Source organism: Miscanthus floridulus, chromosome 10, assembly GCF_019320115.1.
Source record: "Miscanthus floridulus cultivar M001 chromosome 10, ASM1932011v1, whole genome shotgun sequence".
Classification (NCBI taxonomy): domain Eukaryota; kingdom Viridiplantae; phylum Streptophyta; class Magnoliopsida; order Poales; family Poaceae; genus Miscanthus; species Miscanthus floridulus.
Genome location: NC_089589.1, coordinates 127,149,132 through 127,168,087, shown reverse-complemented (window position 1 = coordinate 127,168,087; position 18,956 = coordinate 127,149,132). Strand labels below are relative to the sequence as shown.

The following is an 18,956-nucleotide window of genomic DNA, read 5'->3' as shown; positions in this document are numbered from 1 at the left end:
CGACGCTTATACGGTCCGATACACCTTGTTAGCCCCTAGATCTTCACAACAGGTGAGCCGACCACTCCTAGGGATGTGTCGAGCACTCACCGGAGCTGCCGACCACAAATTATGGCTTGAGGTAGAAGAAGGGAGGGAGAACAGATCACACACACAACACAAGCACCAGCGTTGGCCGGAGCTCTGCAGAGGAAATGGCAAAACTGAACTCGCTCTCTTTACTGAGTTACAGTTGGAAGCTATATATACAACTCTACCCATCTAATCCTACAATGACTAGATGTGACAGCAGGACTGACTTTGACGCCTGCCCCTGCCGTGGCTACAGTGCGGCAGGGGAGCCTTTCGACGCCTGTCACTGCAGTGTCTACAGTGCAGTAGCAGGAAACCCTTTTCGGCGTCTATCTCCAGCCGTGCGTTCACACAGGGAGCAGCATGTTACTTAACAAACACGGCTCCATGAATGTGTCAAGTCTTGGAGGTTGGAACTGCTTCCCCTCCAGAACAACTTGCGCTCCAAAACGAAGATTTCAGGATCTCATTTCAGTACTACTTCAGTGACGCCGCATCACCCCCATGTCAACTCCAAGGGATAGCATATTTCCAAGATTTTGGTTCCCATAGTTTAGGCCCTGCAAATTGGATAATGCATGTTATTAACTACTGCATCCAAGAATAAAATTCAATAACCGTATGAACCAACAATATGCATGGGTTTACATCAGAGACAAAAAGGACAGTCTAAAAACCAGACTGCAGATCTCCACCCACCTATATATCTTCCGGACATCAATAATAATAGCAGGAGGGTATTCACATGCTGTGGATTTGCAGCATATATAAAGAGTAGGCAGAGAAATTGAAGGAAACAAAGAAAAGAAAATTGAACACTATACGTTCACGTGGGTTGCGTGAACGAGCATGTGATATTTCTGTGTACAATGCTGTCGAGCACACTTTTGTTAAACTGCATCTGATAGGATTACGGATCCTACCGCGTAGATCACGGAGTCTGTAGGGGTGAGAGGGAGGTGGAGCAGGCTTGGGACCTCGCTGCCGGCGGCTGGGCGCCGTAGTGGAGGATGAACGCGAGGAGCAGGGAGGAAGCGGCGGCTAGGGCAAATCTCCCGGCTCCCTAAGGAAGCCGGAAACAAATATATTATTTCTGCTTAATTATCCAAATGTCTTACAAGCCATATATATAGCTCTAAAAAATAAGGTATATATCTAATAAATAGGCTAAATAATAGATAATATGGGTTGTTAGCCCCCTAATGCCGGCGCACAAGCTCGGCCACTAATGGGCCTCCTCCTAGTATATGTGACGCCGGTCATAACATCTCTCCCCGCCTGCGCAAACAGCTCGTCCTCGAGCTGGAAGTCGGGGAAGTGGTTGCGGAACTCGTCGAGGGTTTCCCATGTAGCGTCGTCTTCAGGGAGGCCGTGCCACTGGATCAGCACCTGCCACACACCACGGCGCTGAAGCGCACGGAGAGCCCGCGCCGGAGCAGGAAGCAGCCGGCCATCCATGGCCGGAGGAAGGCTGGTCGGGGTCGCTGGAGGGTCGCCGCGGTGCGGCTTCAGGAGACCAATGTGGAAGACGTCGTGGATGCGGACGTTCTCAGGCAGCTGGAGGAGGTACGCGACACGGCCTATGCGTTCCAGCACCAGGAACGGACCAGCATAGCGAGGACCCAACTTGCGCTTAGCCCGCGGGTCGAGGGACTGTGCGGTGCGGTGGAGGAGGCGCAGCCACACCCAGTCGCCCACCTAGAACTCCACATCGCGGTGGCCGGCGTCGTAGTACTTCTTGGACAGCTGCTGCGCCTGGAGGAGCCGTTGGCACACCTCCGCCAGCATCTCATCGCGGTCGCGGAGAAGGCTATCTACGGCGTCGGTCCTCGCCGTCCCCTGCCTGTACAGCAGAATAGGCGAAGGAGGGCGGCCGTACACCACCTCAAAGGGAGTCATCCGAAGGGCCGTGTGGAAGGAGGTATTGTAGCAATACTCCGCCCACGACAGCCAGTCCACCCACGCCCTTGGCCGGTCACCTGTAACACAACGGAGATACATGGCAATCACCTTGTTGACCACCTCCGACTGGCCGTCGGTCTGAGGATGAAAAGCGGTGCTCATGCGAAGCTTGACGCCCGCCATCTGGAAGGGATCCCGCCAGACATGGCCAGTGAACACGGGGTCCCGATCACTGACGATCGACGAAGGGAATCCGTGGAGCCGGACGACGTTGTTGAAGAAGGCGTGAGCGACGGAGGTAGCCGTGTAGGGGTGCCCAAGCGCAATAAAATGCGCGTACTTGGAGAAGCGGTCGACGACGGTGAGGATGACGGATTTCCCGCCAACCTTGGGCAGCCCTTCGATGAAATCCATGGAGATGTCGGCCCAGACTTGGTCAGGCACCTCTAGCGGCTGGAGCAGCCCGGCCGGCTGGAATGCCTCCGTCTTGTTGCGCTGGCACGTCGCGCTAGTGCGCACCCAGTCCTGGACTAGGGAGCGATCCCCTGGGATGTAGAAGTCGGCGCGGAGGCGGTGGAGAGTCTTCTGTACACCCTCATGTCCAGCTGCATGGGCCAGCTGCAGGACTTGGTGGCGCAGGTCACCGACGTTGGGTACGAAGATACGCCGGCCATGCAGCAGCAACCCGGCATCCGCGCGCCACGGCGCCGCCAAGTCGCCCGCGTGTAGGCGGTGCAGTAGCTGCTGCGCGTCCGGGGCGGCGGCTGTAGCACTACGGACCGCATCTAGGAAGGCGAAGGACGGCCCAGAGATGGCCCTGGCCGCGCCCGCGCCTGCTGCAGCGTCCACGGACTCGGCGTCACGCCAGGACAACGCATCGGCCACGGTGTTGAGGCGGCCCGGGCGATATTCCACCGCGAAGTCGAAGCTGAAAAGCTTGCTGAGCCACTGATGCTGGGGAATTGTGGACAAGCGCTGGTCAAGTAAAAATTTAAGACTGTAATGATCGGTACGGACCAAAAAGTGACGCCCCCACAAATACGGTCGCCAATGACGAACGACTTGCACCAGCCCGATGAGTTCGCGCTCATAAGCCGCAAGCTTGAGATGGCGGACAGCGAAAGGCCGGCTGCAGTAGGCGAGGGGTCCAGCGCCCTGGTGAAGGACGGCACCGAACCCCGCACCCGACGCGTCGCAATCCACGACGAAGAGCCTGTCGAAGTCAGGCATCTGCAGGACTGGCCCCGTAGTGAGGGCGGTCTTGAGCGCCTCAAACGCCGTGGTCGCGTCGTCGTCCCAAGCAAACGCGTCTCGCTGCAAGAGACGCGTCAGCGGGGCAGCGATGATGCCGAAATCCTTAATGAACTTCCTGTAGTAGCCTGCGAGGCCTAGGAAGCCTCGGAGACCGCGGGCGGAGCATGGGGTCGGCCACGCATGAACCGCTGCGACCTTGTCCGCATCCATGGCCACTCCGTCCTTGGAGATAACATGGCCTAAATAAGCCACGGATGCAGCGCCGAAGGAGCACTTGGAGCGCTTGAGGTGGAGGTTGTGCGCTCGCAGGGCGTGGAGGACGATGTTGACATGTTGCAGGTGTTCGGCCCAAGAGGAACTGTAGATCAGGATGTCATAAAAAAATACCAGCACAAACTGCGCAAGTACGGCCGGAGGTCATCGTTCATCAACGCCTGAAAGGTAGCTGGAGCGTTGGAGAGACCGAACGGCATCACCAAAAAACTCGTAGTGGCCATGGTGCGTGCGGAACACCGTTTTAGCGACGTCGTCGGGGTGCATGCGCACCTGGTGATAACCAGAGCGCAAATCCAGCTTGGTGAAGAAGCGCGCACCATGGAGCTCATCAAGCAGCTCGTCAACCACTGGAATCGGAAACTTGCCCTTGGCGGTCTTGGCGTTGAGGGCACGATAGTCGATGCAGAAGCGCCAGGACTTGTCTGGTTTCCGCACCAAGAGAACGGGTGCGGAGAACGGCGAGGTGCTCGGTCGAATGATGCCTTGCACGAGCATCTCCGCACACTGACATTCCAGCTCGTCCTTCTAGAGCTGGGGGTAGCGGTAAGGGCGCACCGCCACCGGCGCAGTACCGGGCAGCAGGTGAATGCGATGGTCATAGGGGCGCGCCGGAGGGAGCCCGCAGGGCTCGTCGAAGATGGCGCCGTGCTGCTGAAGGAGGCTGTCTAGCAGGGGCAGCGCCGGGTCGGCGGTGACTGCGGCCGTGGCCGAGTGCTGCTGGTCGGTAGGCGTGGTCGAGCCGCCCACGCCTTGCCAAGTGATGCGCCGACCGTCGCGCTAGAACGCCATGGTGAGGGCGATGTAGTCCCACAAGATGGGTCCCAGCGTCCGGAGGAAGTCAAAACCGAGGATGAAGTCGAACCTGCCGAGGTCCAGACCAACGCACGTAATGATGAAGTCCTTGTCAGCGATGCGGATGGGGACGTCGCGAGCGATCCCCGCGCAGGCTAGGCGGTCACCATTAGCGACCGTGACGCGAAGATCCTTGCCACCGGAGGGAGAGAGCCCCAGGCGGCGCATGGCAGCACCCTGGAGGAAGTTGTGCGTGGACCTGGTGTCGAGGAGGGCGAGGAAGCGCTCTCCCTTGATGGTGACCGGCACGAGCATGGAGTTCGCCGGCCTGATCCCTGCAACAGCATGAAGAGAGACGACGAAAGCATTAGCCCCAGTGAGCTCCGGGGCCGCCGGTTCCTCCAAGTGGATGGCAACCGCAGCAGCGTCATCAGCCGCGATGTCATCGATGAAGTCGTCGCACTCCACGTAGAACAGGCGCTGGCAGACGTGGCCGTGAACATAAGGCCCGTCACAATTAAAACAGAGCCCTTGTCGGCGGCGCTCAGCCATCTCCGCCGGGGTGAGGTGGCGGAACGGACGCACAGCCGGCGCGTTGGCAGCTGCTGGCCCGGCTGCTGGAGGGGGCAGCGCGCCCCCCGGGACCGGAGCCGCGCCCGGTGCGCATGGGAGGGGCGGCAGCCCCTGGCGTTGAGGAGGACGGTTGCCCCGCTGAGGGGCAAGGGGCGCTAGAACGGCCACGCAGCGCTCGAACGCCCGAGCCAAGTACATGGCAGATTGGAGGTCCCGCGGCGTGCGCATCTCCACATGCACTTTGATCTGGTCCGGTAGCCCGCCCACGTACAACTCCGCCTTTTGGCGAGGGGAGAGGTCACGGGCATGGCATAGGACAACGTTGTAGCGCTCGGAGTAGTCTTGCACGGTGGAGAGGAACGGCAGGCGCGCCAACTCGGCCAAGCGAGTGCCCTGTACAGCCGGCCCAAAGCGGAGGGAGCAGAGTTCCCGGAAGCGCTCCTAGGGCGGCATGCCCTCGTCTTGTTCCAGGGCGTAGTACCATGTCGGTGCAGCGCCCTTCATGTGATAGGACGCGAGCCAGGTGCGCTGTGAAGCCATCTTCTGCTGTCCCCGGAAGAATTGCTCACATTGGTTCAACCAATTGAGCGGGTCGACGGAGCCGTCATACGTGGGGAACTTGAGTTTGTAGAACTTTGGAGCAGCCTGGGCGCCGAAGATAACAGACTGATCCGCTGCTGTGGGGGCCCCGGGGAGGGAGGCGTCCCCCCCCCCCCCGGAGAGGACCTGCGGCACTGCTGATGACGTCGCGGGCGCGGCTGCTGATTGCGTGACGGTGGTGGCGTTGGTGTAGACCGGAGGAGTGGCCGAGCCCATCGCCCATGATGGAATCGGGGACGGCGAGGCCGGCCAGCGAAGAAGATTGAGCGGCACGCCAGGGCCCGAGACCGGCATCCCGTAAGGGAAACTCGAGGGCGGAAGCAGCGGTTGGGAGCTCACAGGGGGAACCCCCGTGGACGGCGGCGGCGTCGAGAACGGCGGGGGGAGGGCTGCTGGACGAGTCCCGCCCAAGCCGCCTGCATGGACGCGATGTTGCGGTTGATGTCGAGGATCGCAGCCGCCAAGGACTCGAGTGTGAGCGGCGCAGCAGAAATCGTCGAGCCTTCCGAGACCTCGGAGCCCACAGATTGGAGCGGCGCGGTGGAGGTAGATGGTGGTGGTGGGAAGGAGGAGGTCGGCTGAGATTGCGACATCGTTCCTGAGCAGTCTGATACCAGGCTGATAGGATTACGGATCCTACCGCGTAGATCACGGAGTCTGTAGGGGTGAGAGGGAGGTGGAGCAGGCTTGGGACGTCGCTGCTGGCGGCTGGGCGCCGTAGTGGAGGATGAACGCGAGGAGCAGGGAGGAAGCGGCGGCTAGGGCAAATCTCCCGGCTCCCTAAGGAAGCCGGAAACAAATATATTGTTTCTGCTTAATTATCCAAATGTCTTACAAGCCATATATATAGCTCTAAAAAATAAGGGATATATCTAATAAATAGGCTAAATAATAGATAATATGGGCTATTAGCCCCCTAATGCCGGCGCACAAGCTCAGCCACTAATGGGCCTCCTCCTGGTATATGTGACGCCGGTCATAACAGCATCATATCTATAGCTGGGCAGTATTCGATTTGAAGTCCCTGAAGAGCCCAGTAACTCCCAGGACCACCGCCGGATCCTAAGGATGCAAGGCATTGGCAACTGGAAAGAAACAGTGTTTCTAGTGATGAAGCGTCTTCCAAGGAATGGACTGACTGCAACTTATTGTAGTCGTAAATATGTAGTTCCTTGAGTCCACCCAGCTGTCCTGACACGTAACAGAGCTCCCCACAATGGCAGATAACTAAACTCTTCAGGGACGGTGGTAGATTTGGAAGTGTTACCAAGTTAGCACAGTCTCTTATCTCTAGAGATACTAGGTATGGACAACGTCTCATTGGATACGACGATTGCTCTGGTGTACCGGTAGGTGCAGTGTCTTGCCAGTATTCTAGAGATGTACAAGCTTCAAGATGTTTGTCTTTTTCCCATATGAATTCAAGTCTAGGGCATTCCATAATATCAATAATCATGAGTGATGGGGGAAGAGTGAAAAGCTGTACCAAGCATTCACAACCGCGTATAAATATCATGTTTAAATGTGGTAGGACTTGCTCTGTTGTTTGTGTAGGTTCATCATCTGTCACCTGTTTGGTCCCTAATAGCTTCTTACAGTATCTAATCCACAAGTACTTCAAGGATACCAAGCTCTGGAACTCTTGTTCTGGCCAGTAGATCAGCAAATCACAGTGTTCAATTGTCAGATCAACAAGGTTTTGAAACCGTTTCCAGACCACAAATGTTAGCTGTGAATGTGATTGACTTGAGACAAAAAAAAGTTGCAGCCAGATATGCTCGGTTCTGACAGAGGTGCTGCTTCTGTGTCACCGAAAGACAGTTCTAGCTTCTCTGATGAATCTCAATTATGATCTATCTGAGATGATACTTCTGTGTCACGGACATACAGCTCTAGCTTGGAAAGTGAACACATGTGCCTTGACTTAACTATTCCTGAGGATAGCAGCGCCTTGCCTTCATCCAGCCTTATAACCTTGTGCTCTGGTGCCTTAGGTAGACTACTCAACTTTGGGCAGTTTTCAATATCAACCTCCTCAAGTACAGGAAAGGTTAATTCATCTTCTTTTCCTTCTGTTGCCACCCATCTCTCCAAGCTCTCCAAATCATGTAAGCGGAGTTGCTTCAGTGCAGGAAATGGCCTGGACACCACATCGCTGCACAGGCTTCGCAATTTGTCCAACTTTTCCAAATAAAGAAATTCAAGAGCTTTGGAATGGTCAAATTTAGGAAATTCCTCACACAGCGTACAACCATGCATATGGAGCTCAGTCAAGTACTGCAGTTTTTTAAGATCTGTTATCCATGATGGTAAACTAGTGCCGCTGTAGTTAACTATCCTTAGCATCTGCAGACCATCATGAGGTTTAAGAGCATAGAGCACCTTCTTATGGCAATCCATTTGCACTAGTTCTTCTTTACCCTTACTATCCCACTTAAGCGACAAGTGTGTGATCTTTTCTTTATGCTCAAGTCTGACTGTTTTTGCTGACCTTTTGGTTACATTTTGCAGGCCACTTAACTCTAGCTCACCACCAAGGTTTAAATTTCCAAGTTCTCCAATAGTACTACAGTCCGAGCTAGCACCAACAACAAAATATGTAAGAGTCAGTAGAGAGGTGATCTGTCCAAATCCTGGAGGCATGCAGGTCAAAGATTTGCATCCATTAGTATAGAGGTGTCGTAGGCTTGCCATATACTTCATATTCTTCGAAAGCCGACACATGTTTAGGCAATGAGAAATATTCAATGCTTGTAGATTGTGCATAAGGCATATTTCTTCAGGAAGTTTCTCCAACTCCCCATGTCCCGATAGATTAAGATACCTTAGGTGATGTATCTGTCTTGTTAGGTGTTTCTGTCCTAGACTGCTTGCTTCAGGAAGGTGTAGTGCTCGCAGTGAAGTGTACTTTGACATATCAAGGGAATCATAATAATCTGTAATGGTAAAAGTCTGGAGCATTGCAGTTTGTTTCTTCAATAGTTGATCCAATAGAGTTGTAACTTGTCCTTCCAAAAAAATGGGACTTGCATCATCTACTGATAAGAAGACGTGGCGAATAGGATTTGGCAACAGCTTGTTGACACTTGGCTTACCAACTATAGTGGCACATTCATTCCCCATAACAGATAGAGCAATGTCATGCATGAGATCATGTATCTTGCATATGGTACTCTTACAAAAAGACAACCTTCCTCTATCGTTCATCGGAAGGGTTTGCTTGACATCTTGAAAGAATGACCTCCATGTTAGCTCCTCAAAAATTTGTGCTCCTATGGTTTCAGGCTGCTCGCCATCCTGCACAGGTATAAAGTCATGAGCCATCCACAGTTGAATCAAGACCTCCACATCGATTTCATAATCTTTAGGGAATATAGCACAAAATGCAAAGCACTGCTTCATATGTGATGGTAGGTCGTCAAAACTGAACTTGAGTATTGGTAAAATTCCACTTCTCTCATCACAAATGTTACTTTTGGCCAGTATATCTTTCCATTCATTCATAGTATGTTACTCAACAAAGAGCCAAAGGTTTTGGCAGCCAAAGGAGAACCAGCACATCGGCCAACAATCTTACCAAAAATGCCATCCAGCTCATCACTATTTTGATTTTGCAAGCAAAATGCTCTACTCTGGACAATTTCCCTCGAATGTTCGTCACTCAGCTTTTCTATATTGTGAGCTTCAGCTACACCCATGGTCATAGTTTCAGTCACTTTTGAATCACGAGTAGTTGTCAGTACCACACCGCCCTTGCCACTCTGCTTAAGGCAGGTCATTAGTTTTCCCCACTTATCAGAGTCCCTATTCCACACATCATCTAACACAATGAGGTACCTCTTTCCACTTATCATACTCTGGAGCTCCCGCAATGCTTTTTCACGACCTGTCACGCTGCTCTCACAGATGTTGCTTGCAATGGTACTGATGTCAAAACCATCCGACACACAACACCACCTCTGGAGCTCAAAATGCTTCATGATTGCAGGGTCATTGTAAATGAGCAGCACAAAGGTGGTCTTGCCTAGTCCACCAACCCCAACAATTGGAAGGACCATGAGATCCATGCTGCTAGCTTGATCAAGCAGCATCCTCATGATTTTCTTCTTCTCCTGATCTCTAGATCTGCTGACAATATCCCTGTCAGAGTCAATGATTATGGAATCTGTCTGTCGCCACTGCCTTGAAGGCTTTGCTTGCTGCAGGTGTCTGAAATCAAACTTATCCATCTCAGTGACCAGGTTGTCGATGGTCTGCACAATCCTGTGTAGCTTCTTGCCCATCCTGTAGCGGAACACAATGGGGTTGCGAGCTGGGAACAGGAGCCTCGCAATCTCTGTTCCATGCTTGCTGTGCTGGCCCTTCTTCTTGGCTTCTCGCCGAAGCGCCTCTGTTCCAGGACCTTGCGCTGCCGCTCCATGCCTTCCATCACATTGTACTGGTCCAGCCGGTAGCTGGATACCTTCTCCTTCAGAATAGAGACCAGCGGCCCAATCACCAACTCGGCCATTGTTGCTCTCACAACCCTCAGGAACACAAGCAGACACAAATTTGCTTGCTTGGCAAGTGAAGAGGACTAGCTGAGCGATTAATCCAAGTAGTTTCCTCCTCCGGCCTGCAAGCAAAAAGCAGATAAAGGCCCTGTTTGTACTCAATCTCATTAACAAAAAAAAAAAAAAAGAGCAAAGGAGAGAAGCAGATGGACGGACCAATATTTGTACGAACTGCTCACTAATTAGCGGCTGCACCAGCAGGGTACCAATACTTGTGAACTCCTTTCTTCTGATGGTACCAACTAGTACACAAATTGGGTACCGCAGGAGATGAGTTCGGGCAAGAGAGGATTAGCCACAGGAGGAGCACAGCAGAGTTAGGTGAAGGTTGAATGATACTAGATTTCACAAAGGAAGCAACGTGTTTGTTTTGGTGGGTTGCTTGTGGTGACAACTGACAAAGCACCCTTCAGACAGCTTTATTCAAATAATCATTCTTTGCTCCAATCTTATTCTATACATCCCTAAATAACTAAAGGGAAGAACTGGATTCAGCTTTAGGAAAGAAGCAAAGCATCTTGTTTTCTTCCTCCTCCCTTCACCTATGCCCCACATGTCCTCTGTTTTGCTTTTGAGCTCCAAAGAGGAGTACTCTATGACATTGTGGTCCATAATGGTTTCATTTGAATATAGACTGACCATTAAAGTTTGATTGCCTGATGCCTGAACATCATATTTAACCTTGCTTCCATCTCTGTGCTAGTCTCACAGGAACAGAGAATGTTGCATCACATGAACAGTGGGAAATAAGTTGAATATGAAATGTAGATTAAACAGCTGAGTCTAGTAACCAAAGCAGCCAATGTTTTTTTTAGCACAATCGCATTAAGAAACAAATGAACTAACTGCAGTCTGGAAACAGGAGATATACTACTGGGATAGACAAAATCCTGACTTGCTGAGCTAAATTGTGATAATCCTTGATACAGCTGGAGTAGGAGTACCTGCTAAGTATATATTTACGAGCTAACCTTTCTTCTTAGAAAAAGATCATATGCAGGCTCAGAACCTGCTATTAGTTGAAAAAGAGAGCTGCATAATGCCACAAAGACCAGACAATTATTGGCACAAGGATTACAGCCTGCCATCGCATAGGGGATAGAGCCATTGAATTTACGAACTAGTGATACTTTGGATCACCTGCGACAACAAGGTCGTTCTAATTACTGAGTATCACTATCCCATCCCCACATCAACGGAGTCGGTGGAGGCAAATTTTGAAAAACTCACAAGTCAAAGTGCGCAAGCTCTGCACAAGACAAGCAAAACGGGCAGAGCAAAATACCTGAGAAGTTTCAGAGGGCGAAGCATTGGAGCGGTAAATCATACTTCGTAGCGAACCTTGCTCGGGAACGGTAGCCGGCTTGAACGAGTGCCGACGGCACCGGAGCCGGCGGTGCGTTGTGGACGAGATTACGGTGGGACCCGCAGGCGAACCTCGAGGGAAAGGGCTGCCCGGCGACGAGGCGCCATTGGGCACTGCTGCTCAGAACTCAGTGCCCTGGCGTCGCACTCCCATCGCTCGGCGGACTGCCCCACCGGTGGCTGGCTGCCTGGCTCCCCCCTACACCGGCGCCTGGCCTGGTGTTCCCGTTCAGCAGCTGCGTCGTGCCGCTGGGCCGCTCCACCGTCATCAGGGCAGGCCTGTGACTGGTGAGAGCGATGGGCCACGGAGGCCGTCGACGCGGGCACCCATGAAGCTGGGCTGACGCGCGCATCCGGTGAAAGCCCACTGCCCAAAATTCTGAAGGGACGAACGCCGGATCACGAATTTCCGAGGCCCGCACTTCAAGGCAGACTGCAGAGTTTCATTTCGGCTTGAATGCCAGATTGGTTGATGAATGTCCACTCTGCTTCTGAAAAATGGATGGTGCAGACTGCAGAGTTTCATTTCGGAAACAGGAGCACAAGGGATGCAATAGCATGGTACATAATGATTTCATCCTTATATATACCACTGATGATAACTGCATGTCAGATGTACAACGAACTGAACAAACAATCAAGACGGTTTCAAACCGTGGAACCAGCCCAGCCTAATCTATTCCAAGGTGCCCTCCACATCCACAGACCACAGACAACGGAGACCAGACCGATCCGGGCAAACAGGATACCAGTTGCCAGGGCCTGGGTTGAAGAACAAGCTGAAACATGTGCAAACCATGATTATAGTTAGGACTCGCATGAAACTCACTCTCAAGGGCTACCAGCCAGTCATGTGAAGCGAAACAGCAACGTTGTTTACATTCTAGTCTAGAAAAATGGGACACTTGCTTGTTTCCTTTCATTTATTCATACAATACACAGCAGTACGTCCAGTGCTATATATGTATCATACATATGCTCTCTGCACAGGAAAAATGTAACAAACACCAGGGCAGCAGCGCGTCTGCATGTATGGAGATGCGCTCAAACCTTCAGACGGGACTCAACTAACACTGCACGTCTGACGATCCAAACTTATGCAAAGAAGCATATATGTTGTAGACAAAACACAGTGCGGCTTCGTCAAAGTTTAGCCCTGCAAATGCAAATAGAAAATGGGACAGCACGGCTCCATGAGTGCCTCAAGAACTACTGCTCTCCCCGGTGACGCCGCATCATCCCATCTCTACACCAAGGGATAGCATAGTTCCAGGATTTTGGTTCCCATAGTTTAGGCCCTGCAAATGGAAAATGCATGTTATTAACTACTGCTTCCAAAGAATAAAAACCAATAACCGTATATGAACCAACAATATGCATTGGGTTACATCAGAGACAAAAGGACAGTCTAAAAAACAAGACTGCACGCCTCCTCCCCTTCATAATAAAAGGAGGGTCGCAGGGGATTAAAATTCACAAGGTGTGGATTTGCAGCATATAGGGCAGGCAGAGAAATTTAAGGAAACTGGACGGTACCTTCATCTGGGTTGCTTGAACGAGCGTGTGATATTTCTTTGTGTACAAGCCTGTCGAGCACATTTTTATTAAACTGCTTCATATCTACTCCCTCCGTCCCATAATATTTACACATCTGCCATTTGAATTTTGTCCCAAATTATCATGCATCCATAGAGTACCGCATCTACTGTTCTGTACGTGTCGCAGTGCAGAGGCGTTACCAGCCACAAGTTTAGTTGTGTGTGGGCCCAAGAAAATATCAAAACAACTTGTGAAAAAAAAGAAAAGAAAAACGTGGGAGGCTCCAGAAGCTCCCGTCCACTCGTTTCCCTCGCACGTTCCGCACCGATGCTCACTTTGGTTATGCGTCGTCGTCGCCGGCTCGCCGCACCTGCGACCGCAAATCCAATCCGAATCACCACCTCCTACAGAGCTCCTCTCCCGCAGCTCCTCCCCAGTCCCCATCTAGTCCTCCTCCTTCGCGCGTGGTTGGCAGCGCAACCCCGGCCCACGTGTGGAGGCACAGGATGCGGCGGTGTCGCGTGGAGACGCCACCGCCACGGGTGGGCTCTGCTACGCTGTCGCGTAGAGGCTGGGCCACGCCACGCCGTCACCACGCAGGAGTTTCGTGCCGCCATCGCGCAGGAGCAGCAGCTGGACCTCGCCAGGCCGCCACTGTGCATGGGTTCCGCGCAGCCGTCGCGCGGTGGCTGGACCTCGCAACGCCGCCACACGGGCTCAGCTCCGGTCGATGGAGCCCCGTCCCGGCTGCCACGGCAACGCGACTGGCACAGGCAAGACGCGACTGCCGCTCGATGCAGGGGCTCGGCTCCGGCCGGCGGGAGCCACGGCAACGCGGGTGAGCGCGGGCGGAAAGAGCTCGTCCTCGTCGGCATGGAAGACGGAGGTGAGGCCCGACGTCGATGGTGGCAGGCGGCCTCGACGCCCCATGGTGGTCAGGGGGCCGGAGCCGACGCGCCGCCGCCGGCCAGAGAAAAAAGAAAGCTGGGCGAGAGCGCGAGGGAGTAGTGTGACCATGTGGTGGGACGGGTCACGGGAGGAAGGGGGCTGATATTTACAGGGGCATTTTTGTAATTTTGCATAGACCTCGGTTAGCGTGCCCGGTCCTAGACGTGGAAGGCCCCGTTTAGATCCAAAAATTTTCGGATTTTAGCTACTGTAGCACTTTCATTTTTATTTGGCAATTAGTGTCTAATTATGGACTAATTAGGTTCGAAAGGTTCGTTTCGCGATTTCTCACCCAACTGTGCAATTAGTTTTTTTTTCGTCTACATTTAATACTCCATGCATGTGCCGCAAGATTCGATGTGACGGATACTATGCAAAAAAATTTAGCTTTTGGGTGGCATCTAAACGGGGCCTAAATCATGTGGGACGGAGGGAGTATAGCTGGGCAGTATTCGATTTCAAGTCCCTGAAGAGCCGAGTAACTCCCAGGACCACCACCAGATCCTAAGCATGCAAGGCATTGGCACCTGGAAAGAAACAGTGTTTCTAATGATGACGCATCTCCCAAGGAATCGACTGACCGCAACTTATTGCAGCCATAAATATGTAGTTCCTCGAGTCCATCCAGCTCTCCTGACATGGAACAGAGCTCCCCACAGTTCCAGACTGACAATTTCTTGAGGGATGGTGGTAGATTTGGAAGCGTTACCAGGTTATCACAGCGTAGTATCTCCAAAGTTACTAGACATGGACAAGGAATCATTGGATATGGTGACTGCTCTGAAGTATCGGTAGGTGCAGTGTCTTGGCAATATTCCAGTGATGTCCAGGTTTTAAGACGTTTCTCCTTTTCCCATATGAATTCAAGTCTAGGGCAATGCACAATATCAATAATTCTGAGAGATGGGGGAAGAATGAAGAGCTGAACCAAGCATTCACATCTGCGTACAAATATCTGGTTTAAATGTGGCAGGACTTGCTCTGTTGTTTGTGTAGGTTCATCACCTGTCATCTGTTTGGGCCCAATTAGCTTGTTACAGTACACAATGAACAGAACCTTCAAGGTTACCAAGCTTTTGAATACTCGTTCTGGCCAGTAGATCAGCACATCGCAGTGTTCAATTCTCAGATCTACAAGATTTTCAAACGATTTCCAGGCCACAAATGTTGGCTGTGATGGACTTGAGAAGAACAAAAGGTTGCAGCCAGATATGCTCAGTTCTGACAGAGGTGCTGCTTCTGTGTCACCGAAAGACAGTTCTAGCTTCTCTGATGAATCCCAATTATGATCTATCTGAGATGATACTTCTGTGTCACGGACATACAGCTCTAGCTTGGAAAGTGAAGACATGTGCCTTGACTTAACTATTCCTGAGGATAGCAGTGCCTTGCCTTCATCCAGCCTTATAACCTTGAGCTCTGGTGCTTCAGGTAGACTACTCAACTTTGGACAGTTTTTAATATCAACCTCCTCAAGTACAGGAAAGGTTAATTCATTTTCTTTTCCTTCTTTTGCCACCCACCGCTCCATGCTCTCCAAATCATGTAACTGGAGTTGCTTCAGTGCTGGAAATGGCGCAGAGACTATATCACTGCATAGGCTTTGCAATTTGTCCAACTTTTCCAAGTAAAGAACTTCAAGAGCTTTCAACTGGTAAAATTGAGGAAATTCCTCGCACAACGAACAACCATGAAGATGGAGTTCAGTCAAGTGCTGCAATTTCCTAAGATCGGTTGCCCATGATGGCAAACTAGTGCCTCTGTAGTTGACTATCCTTAGCATCTGCAGACAATCATGAGGTTCAAGCGCATATAGCACCTTCTTATGGCAATCCATTTGCACTGGATCTTCTTCACCCTTAGTATTCCATTTAAGAGACAAGTCTGTGATCTTTTCTTTATGTTGAAGTTTGACTATTTTTGCAAGTTCTTCTGTTACATTTTCCAGACCACTCAACTCTAACTCACCACCAAGATTTAAATTTCCAAGTTCTCCGATAGTACTGCATCCCGAGCTAGCACCAGCAACAAAATTTGTTAGAGTCTGTAGAGAAGTTATCTGTCCGAGTCCAGGAGGCATGCACGTCAATGATGTACATCCAATGGTATATAGGTGTCGTAGGCTTCCCATATACTTCATATCCTTTGAAAGCTGACGAAGGTTCATACAATAAGAAAGGTTCAACGTCTGTAGATTATGCATAAGGCTTATTTCTTCAGGAAGTTTCTCCAACCAATATCCTGACAGATTAAGATACCTTAGGTGTTGTATCTGTCCTGTAAGGTCTTTCTGTCCGAAACCGGCTCGTGCAGGAAGGTGTAGTGCTCGCAGTGAAGTGTACAGTGATATATCAAGGGGGGCACAACAATCTGTAAAGATTAATGTCTGGAGCATTGCAGTTTGTTTCTTTAATAGACGATCCAACAAAGTCATAACCTGTCCTTTCTAAAAACCGGTACTTGCATCATATAGTGACAAGAAGACGTGGCGAGTAGGATTTTGCAACAGCTTGTTCACGGTGGGCTTACCAACTATGGTGGTGCATTCTTTCCCCAAAACAGATAGAGCAATGTCATGCATGAGATCATGTATCTTGCATTTGGTTCCCTTAAGTGACAACCTTCCTCTGTAGCCAATTGTTTGCTTGACATCTTGAAAGAATGACCTCCAAGTTAGGTCTTCGAAAATTTGTGTTCCCACAGTTTCAGGCTCGTCGCCATCCTGTGCGGGTATAAAGTCATGTGCCATCCACAGCTGAATCAAGAGGCCTACATCGATCACATATTCTTTGGGGAATATAGCACAAAATGCAAAGCACTGCTTCATATGTGATGGTAGGTCGTCAAAACTGAGCTTGAGTATTGGTAAAATTTCACTTGTCTCGTTACAAATGTTACTTTTGGCCAATGTATCTTTCCACTCGTTTATAGTAGTCGATCTTGTTACTCAACATGGAGCCAAAGACTTTGGCAGGCAAAACAGAGCCACAACATCGGACAAGAATCCCACAGAAAATGCGATCCAGCTCATCACTATTTGGATTTTGCAAACTGAATGCTCTAATCTGGACAATTTCCCTCAAATGTTCATCACTCAGCTTTTCAATGTTATGGGCTTCATCTACACCCATGGTCATGATTTCAGCCACTTTTGAATCACGAGTAGTTGTCAATACTGCACTGCCCTTGCCACCCTGCTTTAGGCAGGTCTTAAGTTTCCCCCACTTGTCAGCATCCCGATTCCATACGTCATCAAAAACAATGAGGTACCTCTTTCCACTTATCATACTCTGGAGCTCCTGCAATGCTTTTTCACGAATTCTCTCGCTGCTCTCGCAGATGTTGCTTGCAATGGTATCGACTTCAAAATCATCCGACACACAACACCACCTCTGAAGTTCAAAATGCTTCCTGATTGCAGGGTCATGGTAAATGAGCTGAACAAAGGTGGTCTTGCCCATCCCGTCTGGCCCAACAATTGGAAGGACCATGAGATCCATGTCGCTACTAGTATGATCCAGCAGCATCCTCACGATTTTCCTCTTCTCCTGATCTCTAGATCTGCTAACAATAGCCCTGTCGGAGTCAATGATTATGGAATATGTCTGTCGCCAGTGCCTTGAGGGTTGTGCTTGCTGCAGGTGTCTGAAATCAAACTTATTCATCTCGGTCACCAGGTCATCGATGGTCTGCACAATCCTGCGTAGCTTCTTGCCCATTCTGTAGCGGAACACAATGGGGTTACGAGCTGGGACTAGGAGCCTTGCAACCTCCTTTCCGTGCTTGCTGTGCTGGCCCTTCTTCTTGGCTTCTCGCCGAAGCGCCTCATACTTGAACTCATCAAAGACGTCGTCGCCTCATAGGCCGCTGTCTTGAGGACTTGAGGTCTTTGAGCCAAGCTGCTACATCAGGTCGGGAGGTCCCTTTCTCCTCGGCCTCCTGGATGATGCACATGATTGCTGGCAGTTGGCGCTTCAGGATGTCGCGCTGCTCCTCCATGCCATCCATCACCTTGTACTGGTCCAGCAGGTAGCTGGATGCCTTCTCCTTCACCATGGAAACCAGCGGCCCGATCACCAACTCGGCCATAGTATGTTGTCCAGGAACACGACCGAATTAGCAAGAATCAGATGGTGTGGGGGTAGTGCAGAGGACTGAACGGGTGCTTATTCCCGACTGATGTGCGACTGATGTTTCCTCTTCAATCTCCTCCTACATGCAACAACCAGATGAACTAGATAATTTAGCCTCCCAACAAGGCACAAAATCTTGAGGAAAAAAAGGAAAAAGAAAAAAATTTTGAGCAAACGAATGAAGCGGGTGGACGAACCAGTGAGTACTATTTGTTTGTACGAATTGCTTCAAGAAAATTAGCTGCTGCACCAGCTGAGTTCCAAAGGTTCTATCATCATATCACCAATGAGCCCATCGTCCACCTCCATCTCTTCAACTCGATCGATCTGTCTCCTGATTGCAACTGATACACAAATCCAGGGGATAGAGGATGAGCAGCAGCACTCGACTGAAAACTGGTTGTTTTTGGGAGTGATCCTAGGAATTTCACCGAGAGAAACACACAATACACACTCGTTTCAAAGGTGCTTGTGTTGCTGTGTTTCCTGGCTCCATTATTTGGACCAACTGGTTAGGTGCCATATCACAGTCGATGGTGGCCATTGCATTCATTCAGCGATGGGGACCCAACCAACCACACATAAGTATGTGATGCTGCTGATAGAGTGAACTAGTACTACTTCCAGTGTTCCACTTGAGTACTTGACCATCCACACACAAGCCGGGTAGAGCACATGGAGAAATTGAATTCTAGATTGGGATCGTGCGCCAGCACCGATTGGGATCCCATAGGCTTCCTGTCTGATGCGCCGATTGTCCCGTGCCATAGCAATGACCTGTCGTGGACAGCTCTGATTTGTCATTGGCTCATTACTTTCAGACAGCAGTATGGCGGTCATCAGTGTTAGTCACACGAGGACCTTCATTGCCCAGTTTGTATACGGCCAGCTTCAATTCTCCCATCCCTTTCACCAGCCCCTCATGCCCATCGCCTGCCCGTGCCATTCA

At 50.9% G+C, this 18,956-nt stretch overlaps 2 pseudogenes; both read right to left on the bottom strand.

Moving 5' to 3' along the window:
• Positions 1 to 7,292: 7,292 nt before the first annotated feature.
• LOC136485648 (disease resistance protein RGA2-like) lies at positions 7,293 to 9,979 on the bottom strand (annotated as a pseudogene).
• A 1,891-nt stretch (positions 9,980 to 11,870) lies between these two features.
• LOC136487185 (disease resistance protein RGA2-like) lies at positions 11,871 to 18,586 on the bottom strand (annotated as a pseudogene).
• Between the last annotated feature and the right edge of the window lie 370 nt (positions 18,587 to 18,956).